Here is a 13,397-nt window from a genome sequence, read left to right as displayed (position 1 = left end):
ATCCTAATCCCTTAAATCCCTCTAGATTTCAAAAATCATGGGATGGGATAATTTAAAATATTTAATTACCATATTTAACCATTAAAAGATAATTACAAGATATGGGATTATCCAAATCCCTAAAATTTAGGATCTTATCTTGGGGAGGAGGCATATCTCGAAAATCCTAGGGTTTGCAAACTGTAACGCCCTGTTCTAAAATATTCGTTTATGGAATTTCAGAGGCCAAGGCCAAGGGTATTTTAGTCCTTTATTAAATTTGGAGTTATTGTTTGAGAAATTTTCGGGTCGGTTTGTGTTGTTAGAAAGGTAGGGTTTCTCATCACCTTTTCGTGGATATAAAGTTCATCAGAATCAGATCTTGAATGAAGGAGTTATGGCACTTTGAAGATTTCGCAAGAATGGCCCTTATAGAGAAAAGTTTGCATAGAAGACCATTCATGCGTGTTGGGGTGTGCGTGTTTAGCTGAGTACGCCCAGCATAAGGCTGGTGTAAGCCCAACGTAAACGGGCAAAAGGTTGCGGGTCTTATAGGCGTACGCCCGGCGTACGGGAGATTACTCCTAGCGTACGCTAACAGCTTAAAAACCCTAATTCTTGGACAAGCACTATATAAAGGACATTATAGCTCCAACCCTAGCCCCCATATCAAACCTCTTACTTAAGGTCTTAGAGTGATAAATGAGGCTTGAGGTCCTTCATAGCATGCAAGGTCATAAAGTTGCCAACTTTATGACCTAGGTCGTTAAGATGTGCTCAGATCTGATTTTGGGATGTTGATCTATTGAGTAATAAGAACATAATGGAAAGAGTGCTTAAGTTGTTCCTATGATGGGCGTAGCATAGAGAACGTTGCGCGTAATGTGGAGAAGCCCGATACGTTGCGTGTACAATGGTGGTATGCATGGCGTATGCACCCCTGATGGACTTGGACTTGTTTTGGGCCCATAAGCCTTTTGGGCCTTAATCTATCTTTAGTTCTGACCATAATTCGAGTTAATGGGTCAACTGATCAGTCTTGGGCCGAAAGTATTATAATTGGACCTTGATGGGCCATGTGGTCCATTAATAAATTTTGAACGTGGACCTTGGGGCCCATTAGCTAAGGAAGACTCTTAGGCCATTAGGAAAGGACTTTGGGGTTGAGCTTTCAGTTTGGCCATGATCAAACTCTAATCTTAGGTTAATATTGTTATTGTTTAGCACTAGTGGTTTCGGACTGTTAAGAGAGTAGCTATTGTATTCAACAGTTGGAGGTGATTCTTCTCACCATACCTATGGGTCTACGGAAGCAAGGCCAGCCCATTATGTGATCATGTTATGTGTGTGTTATTCATTTATGAATTGATATGTTATGTGATATTATGTTGGTACGGAAGACATCAGGGGGAGCCCGTGGCATTGGATATAAAACCATGTGGGGTATCCCATGGAATTCCTAGGTAAAGACCATGTGGGGTAGCCCATGGCATTGGATGTAAGACCATGTGGAGTAGCCCATGGCAGTCCTAGGTAAGGACCATGTAGAGGTGTAAGTGAGTCGAGCTACTCGTGAGCTACTCGGGATCGACTCGTTAAAAGATCGACTCGAGATCGAATTAAAAGAGCCCGAGCCGAGCTCGTGCCTAAATATGAGGCTCCTTTATTAAATGAGCTCGAGCCGAGCTTCAATTAATGGGCTCGCGAGCCTAAACGAGCTTAAACGAGCCTCTATATATATATATATACACACACACACATACATACATACATACATACATACATACATACATACATACACACACACACACATATATATATACACACACACACACACACATAGAGGCTCGTTTAGGCTCGATTAGGCTCGCGAGCCCAATAAATTGTTCATGAGCCGAGCTCGAGCTTCATTTTAAGGCTTGAATTGAGCTCGAGCTTCCTCAAATTAAACGAGCCGAGCTCGAGCTTTGTCAGGCTCAGGCTCGTTTACACCCCTAGGACCATGTGTGGTAGCCCATGACATTCTTGCTGGATTACATTGCATGGTTTTTGTGGCATGTTATAGCTTTATTAGCTAACAAGATATGTGTATGGGAATATGTGTGGTATGCTCTGGGAAACTCACTAAGCATTTCACTTAAAGGTTGTTGATTTGTTTCAGGTAATTCTGAGCCCAAAGGCAATGGCAAGGTGTGATGATGTGGCGTGCACTCTCTCTCTCTCTCTCTCTCTCTCTTAATGTAATTAGGACCCTTAAACGTTTTAAAGGAAAACAATGATGTAGTGAATATTATTTTGAAAACATATGTTTAGGAAACTGTGGTTTATGAAATTGGTTTTGATTAACTTAAAAATGAAATTTTTTCTTTGTAAAATTGGGTCGTTACAAGTTGGTATCAGAGCCTTGGTTTGAGGGATTCGGGCACATCCTCGGGTGCGTCAGGACTCAAACTAAGGAGGTGATAAATTTTTTTCAAAAGTAACCTAAGAGGAATCTAAAAAGAAACCCAAAAGATGAGAGTGTGACGCACGTGATCAGCCAAGCCAAGTAAGTAGTTTCCCAATTTGAATAACCATGTTATACTGATATTTAGCTTTGTTGATTATATGGAACTTGCTAAGTGTAAGTTTTTTTAAAATTGTATACGGTTAGGAGCTTATAGCCTTAGAATGATTAATTTAGCCTTATTTTCCTTTCCTCATTTGGATATAGTCTTAGGGTAGAATCTCTTATTCGAAAGTCTATTTGATCCATTCTGTGTATAATTTTCATGCATAAAAGAGCCTGTCATGATTGGTTTGGTTGATATGAGTGGAGAAAGTCATAGGATATCCTGAGGCTGATGTATTTGTTAATTATGGAATATGGTTGGATTGTGGGATGAATCGAAGTTATAAGGTAGAGCAGTGGGGAAAGGTACAGGTAGGTGTGGAAGGTAGTATTGGGCCCGTACTACTGGAAGCACATGACCTGTACCCGAAGCATTGCTAGATCTGACGACCTCGAGGATGAACAATGTGGGAAGATCCCCTTATATATATTGAAATCCTGATCATTTTAATTTATGATATTTTAGTTCAGCATGGTGATGACACGGGTTGGGAACAGGCGGTACTACTGATGGTATTGATGAGAGGCTGCGTGAGTTGATTACGGTTGAGGTTACAAGGGGCATCCTTGATTCTACCCCAATCATCTTTGGGACGATCAAGGAGGGTATGATGCAAATCATGAAGGAGAGACTTAGGGAATTCAGGGTTGATGTTGCTGCGGGTCAGGGTGGAGCCCGAGCTCCCTCGTTTCGGGAGTTCAAGGCATGTGGAGCTCTAGAGTTCTCCAAGGTCAGGGACCCCATTGTGAGCAGACACTGGGTAGCGTACATTGAGAATGCCTAACACATGAGTTCTTGCCCGGAGGAGGCAGAGGTTGGATTTGCTTCCTGTATGCTGAGGGACAGGGCCCAAGATTAGTGAGGCGAGGTTACTAGCCAAGTGGGAGCAGACGGTGTTGCTGAGATGTCGTGGGTTGAGTTTGTTCGACGTTTCGATGCAGAGTTTGCACCACCTATTGAGGTGCAACGGTTGGTGAGGGAGTTTCATGGGTTACAGCGGATCACTGAGACTGTGGCAGAGATCACTGCCAATTTTCGAGAGCGAGCTTTGTTAATTCCTCAGTATGATATGGATGAGGTGATGAGGTGAACCCAATATCATGTTATGTTAAGGGACGATATTTGGGAGTTTGTGAGCTTTACAGGGTGAAAAACCCTTACCGAGATGGTTGAGAAGGTCCGTGAGAGGGAGATGGAGTTGGAGTCCCGCATGAAGCGGAAGATTGAGCATGTACAGGCAACAGGGGCTCAGGCTAAGAATCCTAAGACCTCTAATTCTTTGGGTAGGGGCCAAAAGGGCCAGGTCCGATGTGCCAAGTGCGGGAGGTTTCATAGTGGGGGTTGTCGGAAAGCCGGGATATGCAGATTTTACTCTTGTGGCCAGCAGGGCCACATGAGTAAGGATTTCCCCAAGAAGGGCTTAATATGTTTCCACTGCAACCAGACAGGCCATAAAAAGATCAATTGTCCGAGGTTGCAGGGAGGAGGAGGAGGATCAGTGGCAGCGTCCGTGCCCACCACAATGAGGATTACTGACGGCCGCCCTGTCAACGCGGAAGCTCCAGCGGTGAAAAGCTGTGTTTTTCAGTTGACTACCGAGGAGGCTCGGGCAGCACCAGACGTCGTGGCTGGTATATGTTTATTCTTCTCTATCTTGTGTTTGAAAAATTGCTTATATTTATGTATTAGGTTTTGCATAGGGACCTTTTTGGTCAATGATATGTTGGCTCATGTTTTGTTTGAATTGGGTGCTACCTGATCGTTCGTGTCTCTTGGGCTTAGCAAGAAGTTCTGACATGTGCCGGGGACTCTGAATACCCGCTTGAGGTGGAGATTGCAGACGATTGCATTGTGAGTGTTGCAAGGGTATTTCAGGACTGTGTCCTGAATATTCATGGCGAGATGTTTCGCATGGATTTAGTCCCTATAGCGTTGCGAGGACTGAAGGTGATCATTAGGATGGACTGGCTGGGGGCCAATGGGGCCATGATCGATTATGAGTGACAGTTGGTCCGAGTTCGTACCCCAAGTGGGGGAGAGATGGTTATTCATGGTGAGAGGGCCTCGTAGGGACCAGCACTTTGTTCGGCTGCGAGGGCAATGAGGTTTCTACAGCAAGGTTGCTCAGGATTTCTGGCTTATGTTTCAGATACGAGAGCGGAGGCCGTATCGGATTTGGGTAGTGTGTCGTTTGTGCAGGAATTTCGGGACGTATTTCCTGAACAATTTCCAAGTGTGCCTCCGAAGAGGCAAGTGGAGTTTCGTATTGACTTGGTACCGGGTGTCGCCCCGATCGCGAAAGAACCATATCAGTTAGCACCACTCGAGATGCAGGAGTTATCTACGCAGCTTCAGGAGCTGCTTGACCGGGGATTCATACGTCCGAGTAGTTCCCCGTGGGGTGCACCGATTCTTTTCATGAAAAAGAAAGACAAATCACACAGGATGTGCATTGATTATATGGAGCTGGACAAGATGACAGTGAAGAACCACTATCCTTTGCTAAGGATCGACGATTTATTTGATCAGCTTCAGGGTGCATCTTGGTTCTCTAATATTGATCTTCGGTTTGGGTATCATCAGATGAGGATTAGGGATGAGGATACACCGAAGACAACTTTCAGGACTCATTATGGGCATTATGAGTTTGTGGTGATGCCATTTGGGCTCACCAATGCCCCGAAAACATTCATGGATCTCATGAACCGGGTATGCAAACCGATGTTGGATCGGTCAGTGATCGTTTTTATTGATGATATCCTGGTTTACTCCAAAACCAGAGAGTAGCACTTGAGATAGGTGCTGGAGACTTTGAAGGCGGAGAAGCTTTATGCAAAGTTCTCCAAATGTGATTTCTGGCTACGGGAAGTGCAGTTTTTGGGGCATGTCATCAATCAAGAAGGTATTTGGTTGACCCAACGAAGGTGGAGGCTATGATGTGATGGGAGGTACCGAGGAACGCCTCATAGATTCGTAGCTTCTTGGGTTTAGCGGGTTACCATTGGAGATTTATCCAGGACTTCTCCAAGATTGCTACGCCATTGACCCGTTTGACCAAGAAGAATGTGACTTTCTGGTGGGATGAGGATCAACAGAGAGCTTTTGAGACTTTGAGGTAGAGGTTATGCTAGGCTCCAGTCCTAGTACCGCCTAAGGGGTTTGACGATTTAGTGGTATATTGTGATGCATCGATTTCAGGATTGGGTGCAGTATTGATGCAGCGGGGGCATGTGATTGCTTATGCCTCGAGGTAGTTGAAGCCTCATGAGGCAAATTACCCCACACACGATCTGGAGTTGGGGGCGGTGGTGTTCGCTCTCAAGATTTGGAGGGATTATTTATATGGGGTGCGGTTTCTTATCTATACCAATCACAATAGTCTAAAGTATTTGATGGATCAGCAGAACCTTAATATGCGGCAGAGGAGATGGTTGGATGTACTGAAGGATTATGATTGCGAGATCCTATACCATCCAGGGAAGGCCATCGTAGTGGCTGATGCTTTGAGTCTCAAGGTGATGGGGTCCACAATGATTTCGCCTTTGTTGGATATGATCAGAGGGTCTCAGGTTGAGGGGTTGAAGAAGGAGAACTGGAAAACAGAGAAAATTCAGGGTCAGTATCCTTTGTTTGTCAAGGATAGCCACGACCTTTTGACTCAGTGTGGCCGAATGTGGCTACCATTGGCAGGGGGAGTGAGGCAGAGACTACTAGAGGAGGCTTATAAGTTGAAGTTTTCTATACATCCAGGTGCAAAAAAATGTATAGGGACTTGAGACTGAGTTATTGGTGGCCCTGCATGAAGCGGGAAATCGCCTGGTTTTGTGGAGCGGTGCCTGACCTGCAGGAAGGTCAAGGCCGAGCATTAGCAGCCTCACGACAAGGTTCATCCGTTACCCATTATCATGTGGAAGTGGGAAGATATGACTATGGACTTAATTACGAAGCTATCGAGGACGACGAGGGGAGTGGATGCCATATGGGTCATCATGAACAAATTGAAGAAGAGTGCCCACTTCATTCCGATATCCGAGAGTATATCCGCAGAAAAGTTGGCAGACATCTATATTCGAGAAGTGGTGGCTAGGCACAGGGTGCCAGTGTCGGTAGTTTCGGATAGGGATGTTAGGTTTACATCCAGGTTTTGGAAAAAGTTCCGCAAGGAACTGGGTACTCAGCTGCATTTCAGCACGGCATATCACCATCTGATTGACGGTCAGAGTGAGAGAACGATCCAGACACTGGAAGACATGCTACGAGCATGTGTGCTGGATTTTGGGGGGAGTTGGGATATGCACCTCCCACTGGCTGAGTTTTTGTACAATAACAGTTATCATGTCAGTATCGACCGAGATCCATTCGAGATGTTATATGGATGGAGGTGCAGGACCACGGTGTGTTGGGATGAGGTTGGGCATCGAGTCATGGGGAGCACGGAGGTGGTGCTCAAGACCACCGACTTGATTCAGCAGGTGCACGACGAGTTGTGAGTTGCACAGAGCCGTTAGAAAAGATATGTTGACTGATGACGCTCGGATTTTGAGTTTCAGGTGGGGGATTTTATACTACTTAAGGTGTCTCCTTGGAAAGGGATTATCAGGTTTCGTAAGAGGAGCAAGATGGGGCCTCGGTTCATAGGACCATTCAGGATTATAGCCCGAGTAGGATAAGTGGCATATCGTTTAGAGCTACCAGAGGAGCTTAGTCGGATTCACAACACCTTCCATGTGTCTCAGCTTCGGAAGTGTGTTGCGGACAAGACCGCAGTTGTTTCCTTGGACGACATTCAAGTGGATGGGAGCTTGAATTATGTCGAAAAGTCGGTCGCCATCCTAGATAGGAAGAAGAAGGGTCTTCGCAACAAAGAAGTGAAGTTGGTAAAGGTACAATGACAACACTGTAAGGGCTTCGAATGGACGTGGGAGATGGAGGAGGAGATGCGGGAGCATTATCCCGATCTGTTTTCAGCTATGAACTTCGAGGACGAAGTCTAGTTCAAGTAGGGGAGAGTTGTAACACTCCTAGTCAGGTATTAATTTTAAACCCTCAAAATGGAACTAATTATCTAATGGTTTCCTTTGGGTACGTTGGGCGTACCTAAGGGTAGGCTTAGCGTACTAAGATAGAAGGATCGCGAAGAAACTGTGCGCACGTGAGGCGTACGTAGAAGATACACAGGGCGTACGCAACAGAGGACCAAAACCCTAATGTGTGGTCTTGCCCGTTATTTAAACACCTTTAAGCCTTTGGACCCGACTTTATTCACCCGTAGAGCCTCATTTACGTCCCTCTTGGATGTGAAGCAACTCCAGAGACTGAGATGTCTAGATCTGAGCTTTGTATGCATGCTAAGTGCATAATGTTATGAGCTTGGTGGGTGCTAAGACTCTATGCATGATTTGAGAGCTCTTACTTAAGGTCTTAGAGTGAGAAATGAAGTTTGAGGTCCTTCATAGCATGCAAGGTCATAAAGTTGCCAACTTTATGACCTAGGTCGTTAAGATGTGCTCAGATCTAATTTTGGGATGTTGATCTATTGAGTATAAGAACTTAATGGAAAGAGTGCTTAATCTGTTCATATGATGGGCGTAGCATAGAGAACGTCGCGCGTAATGTGCAGAAGCCTGGTACGTTGCGCGTACGATGGTGGTATGCATGGCGTATGCACCCCTGATGGACTTGGACTTGTTTTGGGCCCATAAGCCTTTTGGGCCTTAATCTATCTTTAGTTCTGACCATAATTCGAGTTAATGGGTCAACTGATCAGTCTTGGGCCGAAAGTATTATAATTGGACCTTGATGGGCCATGTGGTCCATTAATAAATTTTGAATGTGGACCTTGGGGCCCATTAGCTAAGGAAGACTCTTAGGCCATTAGGAAAGGACTTTGGGGTTGAGCTTTCAGTTTGGCCATGATCAAACTCTAATCTTAGGTTAATATTGTTATTGTTTAGCACTAGTGGTTTCGGACTGTTAAGAGAGTAGCTATTGTATTCAGCAGTTGGAGGTGATTCTTCTCACCATACCTATGGGTCTACGGCAGCAAGGCCAGCCCATTAGGTGATCATGTTATGTGTGTGTTATTCATTTATGAATTGATATGTTATGTGATATTATGTTGGTATGGAAGACACCGGGGGGAGCCCGTGGCATTGGATATAAGACCATGTGGGGTATCCCATGGAATTCCTAGGTAAAGACCATGTGGGGTAGCCCATGGCATTGGATGTAAGACCATGTGGAGTAGCCCATGGAAGTCCTAGGTAAGGACCATGTGTGGTAGCCCATGACATTCTTGATGGATTACATTGCATGGTTTCTGTGGCATGTTATAACTTTATTAGCTAACAGGATATGTGTATGTGAATATGTGTGGTATGCTCTGGGAAACTCACTAAGCATTTCACTTAAAGGTTGTTGATTTGTTTCAGGTACTTCTGAGCCCAAGGGCAAGGGCAAGGCGTGATGACGTGGCGTGCACTCTATCTCTCTTTTTTTTTTTTTTAATGTAATTGGGACCCTCTGACGTTTTAAAGGAAAACAATGATGTAATGAATGTTATTTTGAAAACATATGTTTGGGAAACTATGGTTTATGAGATTGGTTTTGATTAACTTAAAAATGAAAATTTTTCTTTGTAAAATTGGGTCGTTACACTTCGATTCTTTGTATACATTTGAAACAATCTAATTGTAGATTTACAAATAATAGTGTAAGCTTACGAGACACAAAATCAAATCTATAGAGATGAATTCTTCTTACAGGCGAAGGTATTTCAAACATAAAAGGAGAAACATTAAACAACACAGCAATTACAGAATGCGTTGATAAGCAAGAGAGGGTGAACGATCGATTGGATGAAGCTTAAGGGCCGGAGGGAAGATTGTGTGTATGTGTGTGTTGTTTGATTCAATAAAATAGATCAAAAATCAAAACTTACATTGATTTTCAACGATGTATCTTCATTGATAAGTGATTCCCTCGGATGCAACTTTTTCCGAATTGAAAGTGCACACCATTAATCGTCGATTCTACTTCAACATATCTGATTGTCAGTCAATCTCCGTCGATTTTAGGCATCCAACTCATCGGAAACATGTATTTGGTCAAACCAGATGTCGTCAACGATCTAAAGATTATCGAATATGGATGGTCGAAGGCAGGATGAGAGAGAGAGAGAGAGAGAGAGAGAAAGAGAGAGATAGATAGATAGAGATATATATATATATATATATATATATATATATATATATATATATATAGAGAGAGAGAGAGAGAGATAGAGAAGATGAACTGATTAACCAACATATTGAATCTCATCGAAGGGACTAAATTATTTTATCCCTAAAATGTCCTCATTCATTTTAATAAGGCATAGAGGATCAAATGAGAACACCTAAAAGGTTGAGAACGTGAGAACAGTTCTGGACCAATCATTTTATAAAGGTATATTAGTAACTTTATATAAATATTAATTAATGATTTCCTAAAATCTAGGGATAATGATTTTAATTACCTAACAAAATTAATATTTCCTTTTAGTTAATGAATATATATATATATATATATATATATATATATATATATATATATATATATATATATATATATATATATATATATATAAATGTTTTTTTATGATTTTTCCCAAAAAAATATTTATGACCGTTTCAAAAAAATTACCTAAAAAAATTAATATTTCCTTTTATTTTAAATCTGAAAAGAAAATCTTAAAAGAATATTATTTTCTACTATTTCACATTTTTGTTTTTCAAAAAAAAAAAAAAATAGAAATCCAATCCCAAATCAATACACTTCCAATCAAAAATGAAAACACATCAAGTTACAAATAATTGAATGCATTTTTCATAAAATGAAAATAAAAAATAGTGTAAACATTATCATTTTTTTCATAAAATGAATACCTCTAATCATAAATAATTACACTCATTCGCATGAATACACTAGTATTCATAAATAAAAACAATCATTCGCATACGAATACATTGCAATTCACAAATGAATACACTGCTATTTATAAATTAATACACATTCTATCATAAATGAATACATGTGATATTCATAACTAAATACAACCATTCACACATAACTACAATGTTATTCCTAAATAAATACAACCATTCACGCACCCTTTAAGAAATTATTACCAAAAAATTCGAAAATTAGGATTTTTTTCTTTCTTTGCCTCTGTTTTCAGAAATTTTTCCAGTTGGTCCTCCCATTGCAACCATTCTACCTCCTGAACACTCAAGCAAAGATTAATACAAAGAAATCCAATTATATATCATCCAATAAACCAAATCACTAAATATACACACCAATTGGCTAACACAACCTTGCACTCTTTCTTATGCTTAGACTATTTCTTCACCCAATTTTACACAAGCACCATTTCAATTCACAATCAATTTAGTACAATCAAAATTACGTCCTTCACATCTAAAAATTGATATGGCCAAATTTTCTTTGATCTTCAAGAACAAATAAAAGTACATCGAAATATAAACTGAATTCGTTTAACTCTTCCCTTGGCTTCTTCCTTCCTTGTCCAAACAAACCAACCAAACACCCCATTGAATGTTGTAATAGTAGCCGACAACCCAATTTCCTTCCTCTTTCTTCTTCCCTCGACAGCAAGAGCACAAATGGTGCTTCTTTCCACCCATTAATCAACCAAGAATCGGATCCAACCACTTGTTTGGACCATTTAAACAAATCAGCCTCAACCCAAACATTTATCAATTTTCAATCAAAAGAAAACATCCCAGTTTATTATCGATAAAAGTCGACAAAAAAAAAAAAATGAAACAAGAAGGTTACCTGTTAGCCGATTGCTTCTGTTTATCTTCGTCCCTTCGATCAGGCAAGAAACCGAAGACCCATCCGCTCATCTTCTATCGACTGGAGCAAAGCACCCACCAAGACCGATGACTCACACCTCACAGTCCAGCGACGGCTGGAATAAGAGGATGCCCTAGGGTTGTGAAAAATGCAGAAGCAGGGATATAGAGGGAGAGATAAGAGAGAGAGAGAGAGACAGAGAGAGAGATTATAGGAATTGCTAAACATAAGTAAACAATCAATTACCATTTTACCCTTATGAAAATTTTAAAGTTACACTTTAATTCCTGTAATTTTAAGAATTTACATAAATGGCCCATTCGATAATAACTTTAAATTTAGTTTTTTAAATGGTTTAGATGTGTTCTCGCGTTCTCAACATTTTAGGTGTTTTCATTTGATCTGCTTTTTCTCTCTCTCTCTCTCTCTCTCTCTCTCTATATATATATATATATATATATATATATATATATATATATATATATATATATATATATATATATATATATATATATAAAGTTGGTTATAAGAAATGTATACTAAATTGGATTTAGGCCACAGGTTTCCAGATTTCACACATTTGCCACGCCCTTTTTTGGATTTTATACTTACCTACCTTAAACATCTTTTTCACAAAGACATATAATCATTTCCGCACATCTCCTCCATAAGATCTTCCACTGCCTTTCACTACTGCCGACATTGTCTTCCAATCAGGTCCTTCCACCGCTGCTAGCCACCTCTTCTACTTCATCTTTGGAGATTCTTCTGTTCCATTTCTTGCCGACTTTCTACCGTTCTCTCCCATCTCCGCCATCGCTTACTTATGTCGGTACAATAAATCTCTTCCACCATCTTCTAAATCGACTAAGCTTCCACCTCACATACCAGACCCCCTGCATACCATTGCTCCTCTAAACCCCTCTCATACTCGAATTCCTCTTGATTTGGAGTGAACGGGATTTCAGGGAAACGTCAGTCCCTACCGTGCTCGCCTCTGCTTTCTCCCCGAACGCCATCGAATCTATTTTATTCATGTTCCTTAATCTCCACCAGAATTCTATACCCGTTCCAAATTCCACCGAAACAGATGCATTCTGGAACCACTGTTAGCTTTTCAGCTGCTATGTGTTGCTATATGGTGCTCAAAAGGGAGGAGTGGACAGCGATTATGCAGATAAAACTATCATTCTACTTGCCTTGCCACCTGCTTCTCTCTCCCCCCTTGCTAAAAATCAATTGGGTTCCATTCATTTTGGACAAGACATTAACAAAGTATGAACTTTGAAATTCAGTAATTTTCTTTTATTATGTCATCGAACGCTTCATCAGTACCCGTTTATATTTACTGAATTCAGATGAGATGATGTCGTCTGTTCCAGGTACCTGAGTGGCCTCCATGCTACCCAAGAAAACACTTCAGTTATACCCACCCATCAACTGCTCGATAAAATGCCCGAACCAGATTTTTTATTTTTTTTTGAAATATATCATTCAGGGTAATCTTCATTTTGTGCTCACTTAGCTTTTCACCACATTTGGATTCTGCTCCACCAAGATGGGTCCATTTTGCCCATGGACTACTTCTCTTCTTGTACCAGGTTCCATTTAGATATATTAACATCAGAATCAGTTCTTATAACTTTTGGTATAAATCTTCATTGATTTAATTCCCAATTTCTCAATCTTTATACTACACCTTTGATGCTGTTGATGGAAAACAAGGTAGAAGGACAACTTCTTCTAAAAACAAAAAATATAATTTATTTACACTTGATAGTCAACAGCAAACAAATGCAACACAGGCAAGTGCATTGCATCCATGATCAAACAAATTGAATTCATTGCTTTTACACCTTAAGTGTATTTGATACATACAAACTAATCTGTTACTCTCATGGTCAAATAAAAACAAAACAAAAAATATAATTTATTTACACTTGA

At 41.0% G+C, this 13,397-nt stretch overlaps 1 long non-coding RNA gene across 1 annotated transcript; it reads left to right on the top strand.

The window, feature by feature from the left end:
• The first annotated feature begins 12,106 nt into the window (after positions 1-12,106).
• Positions 12,107-13,149, top strand: LOC145014162 (uncharacterized). The gene is made up of 2 exons (XR_013665438.1): positions 12,107-12,728; positions 12,836-13,149. It is a non-coding gene; the product is annotated as an uncharacterized LOC145014162 (long non-coding RNA).
• Positions 13,150-13,397: the final 248 nt, after the last annotated feature.

The sequence above is a fragment of the Lactuca saligna genome, chromosome 9, assembly GCF_052625555.1.
Source record: "Lactuca saligna cultivar CGN05327 chromosome 9, ASM5262555v1, whole genome shotgun sequence".
NCBI lineage: Eukaryota > Viridiplantae > Streptophyta > Magnoliopsida > Asterales > Asteraceae > Lactuca > Lactuca saligna.
This window is presented reverse-complemented; position numbering and strand designations above follow the sequence as displayed.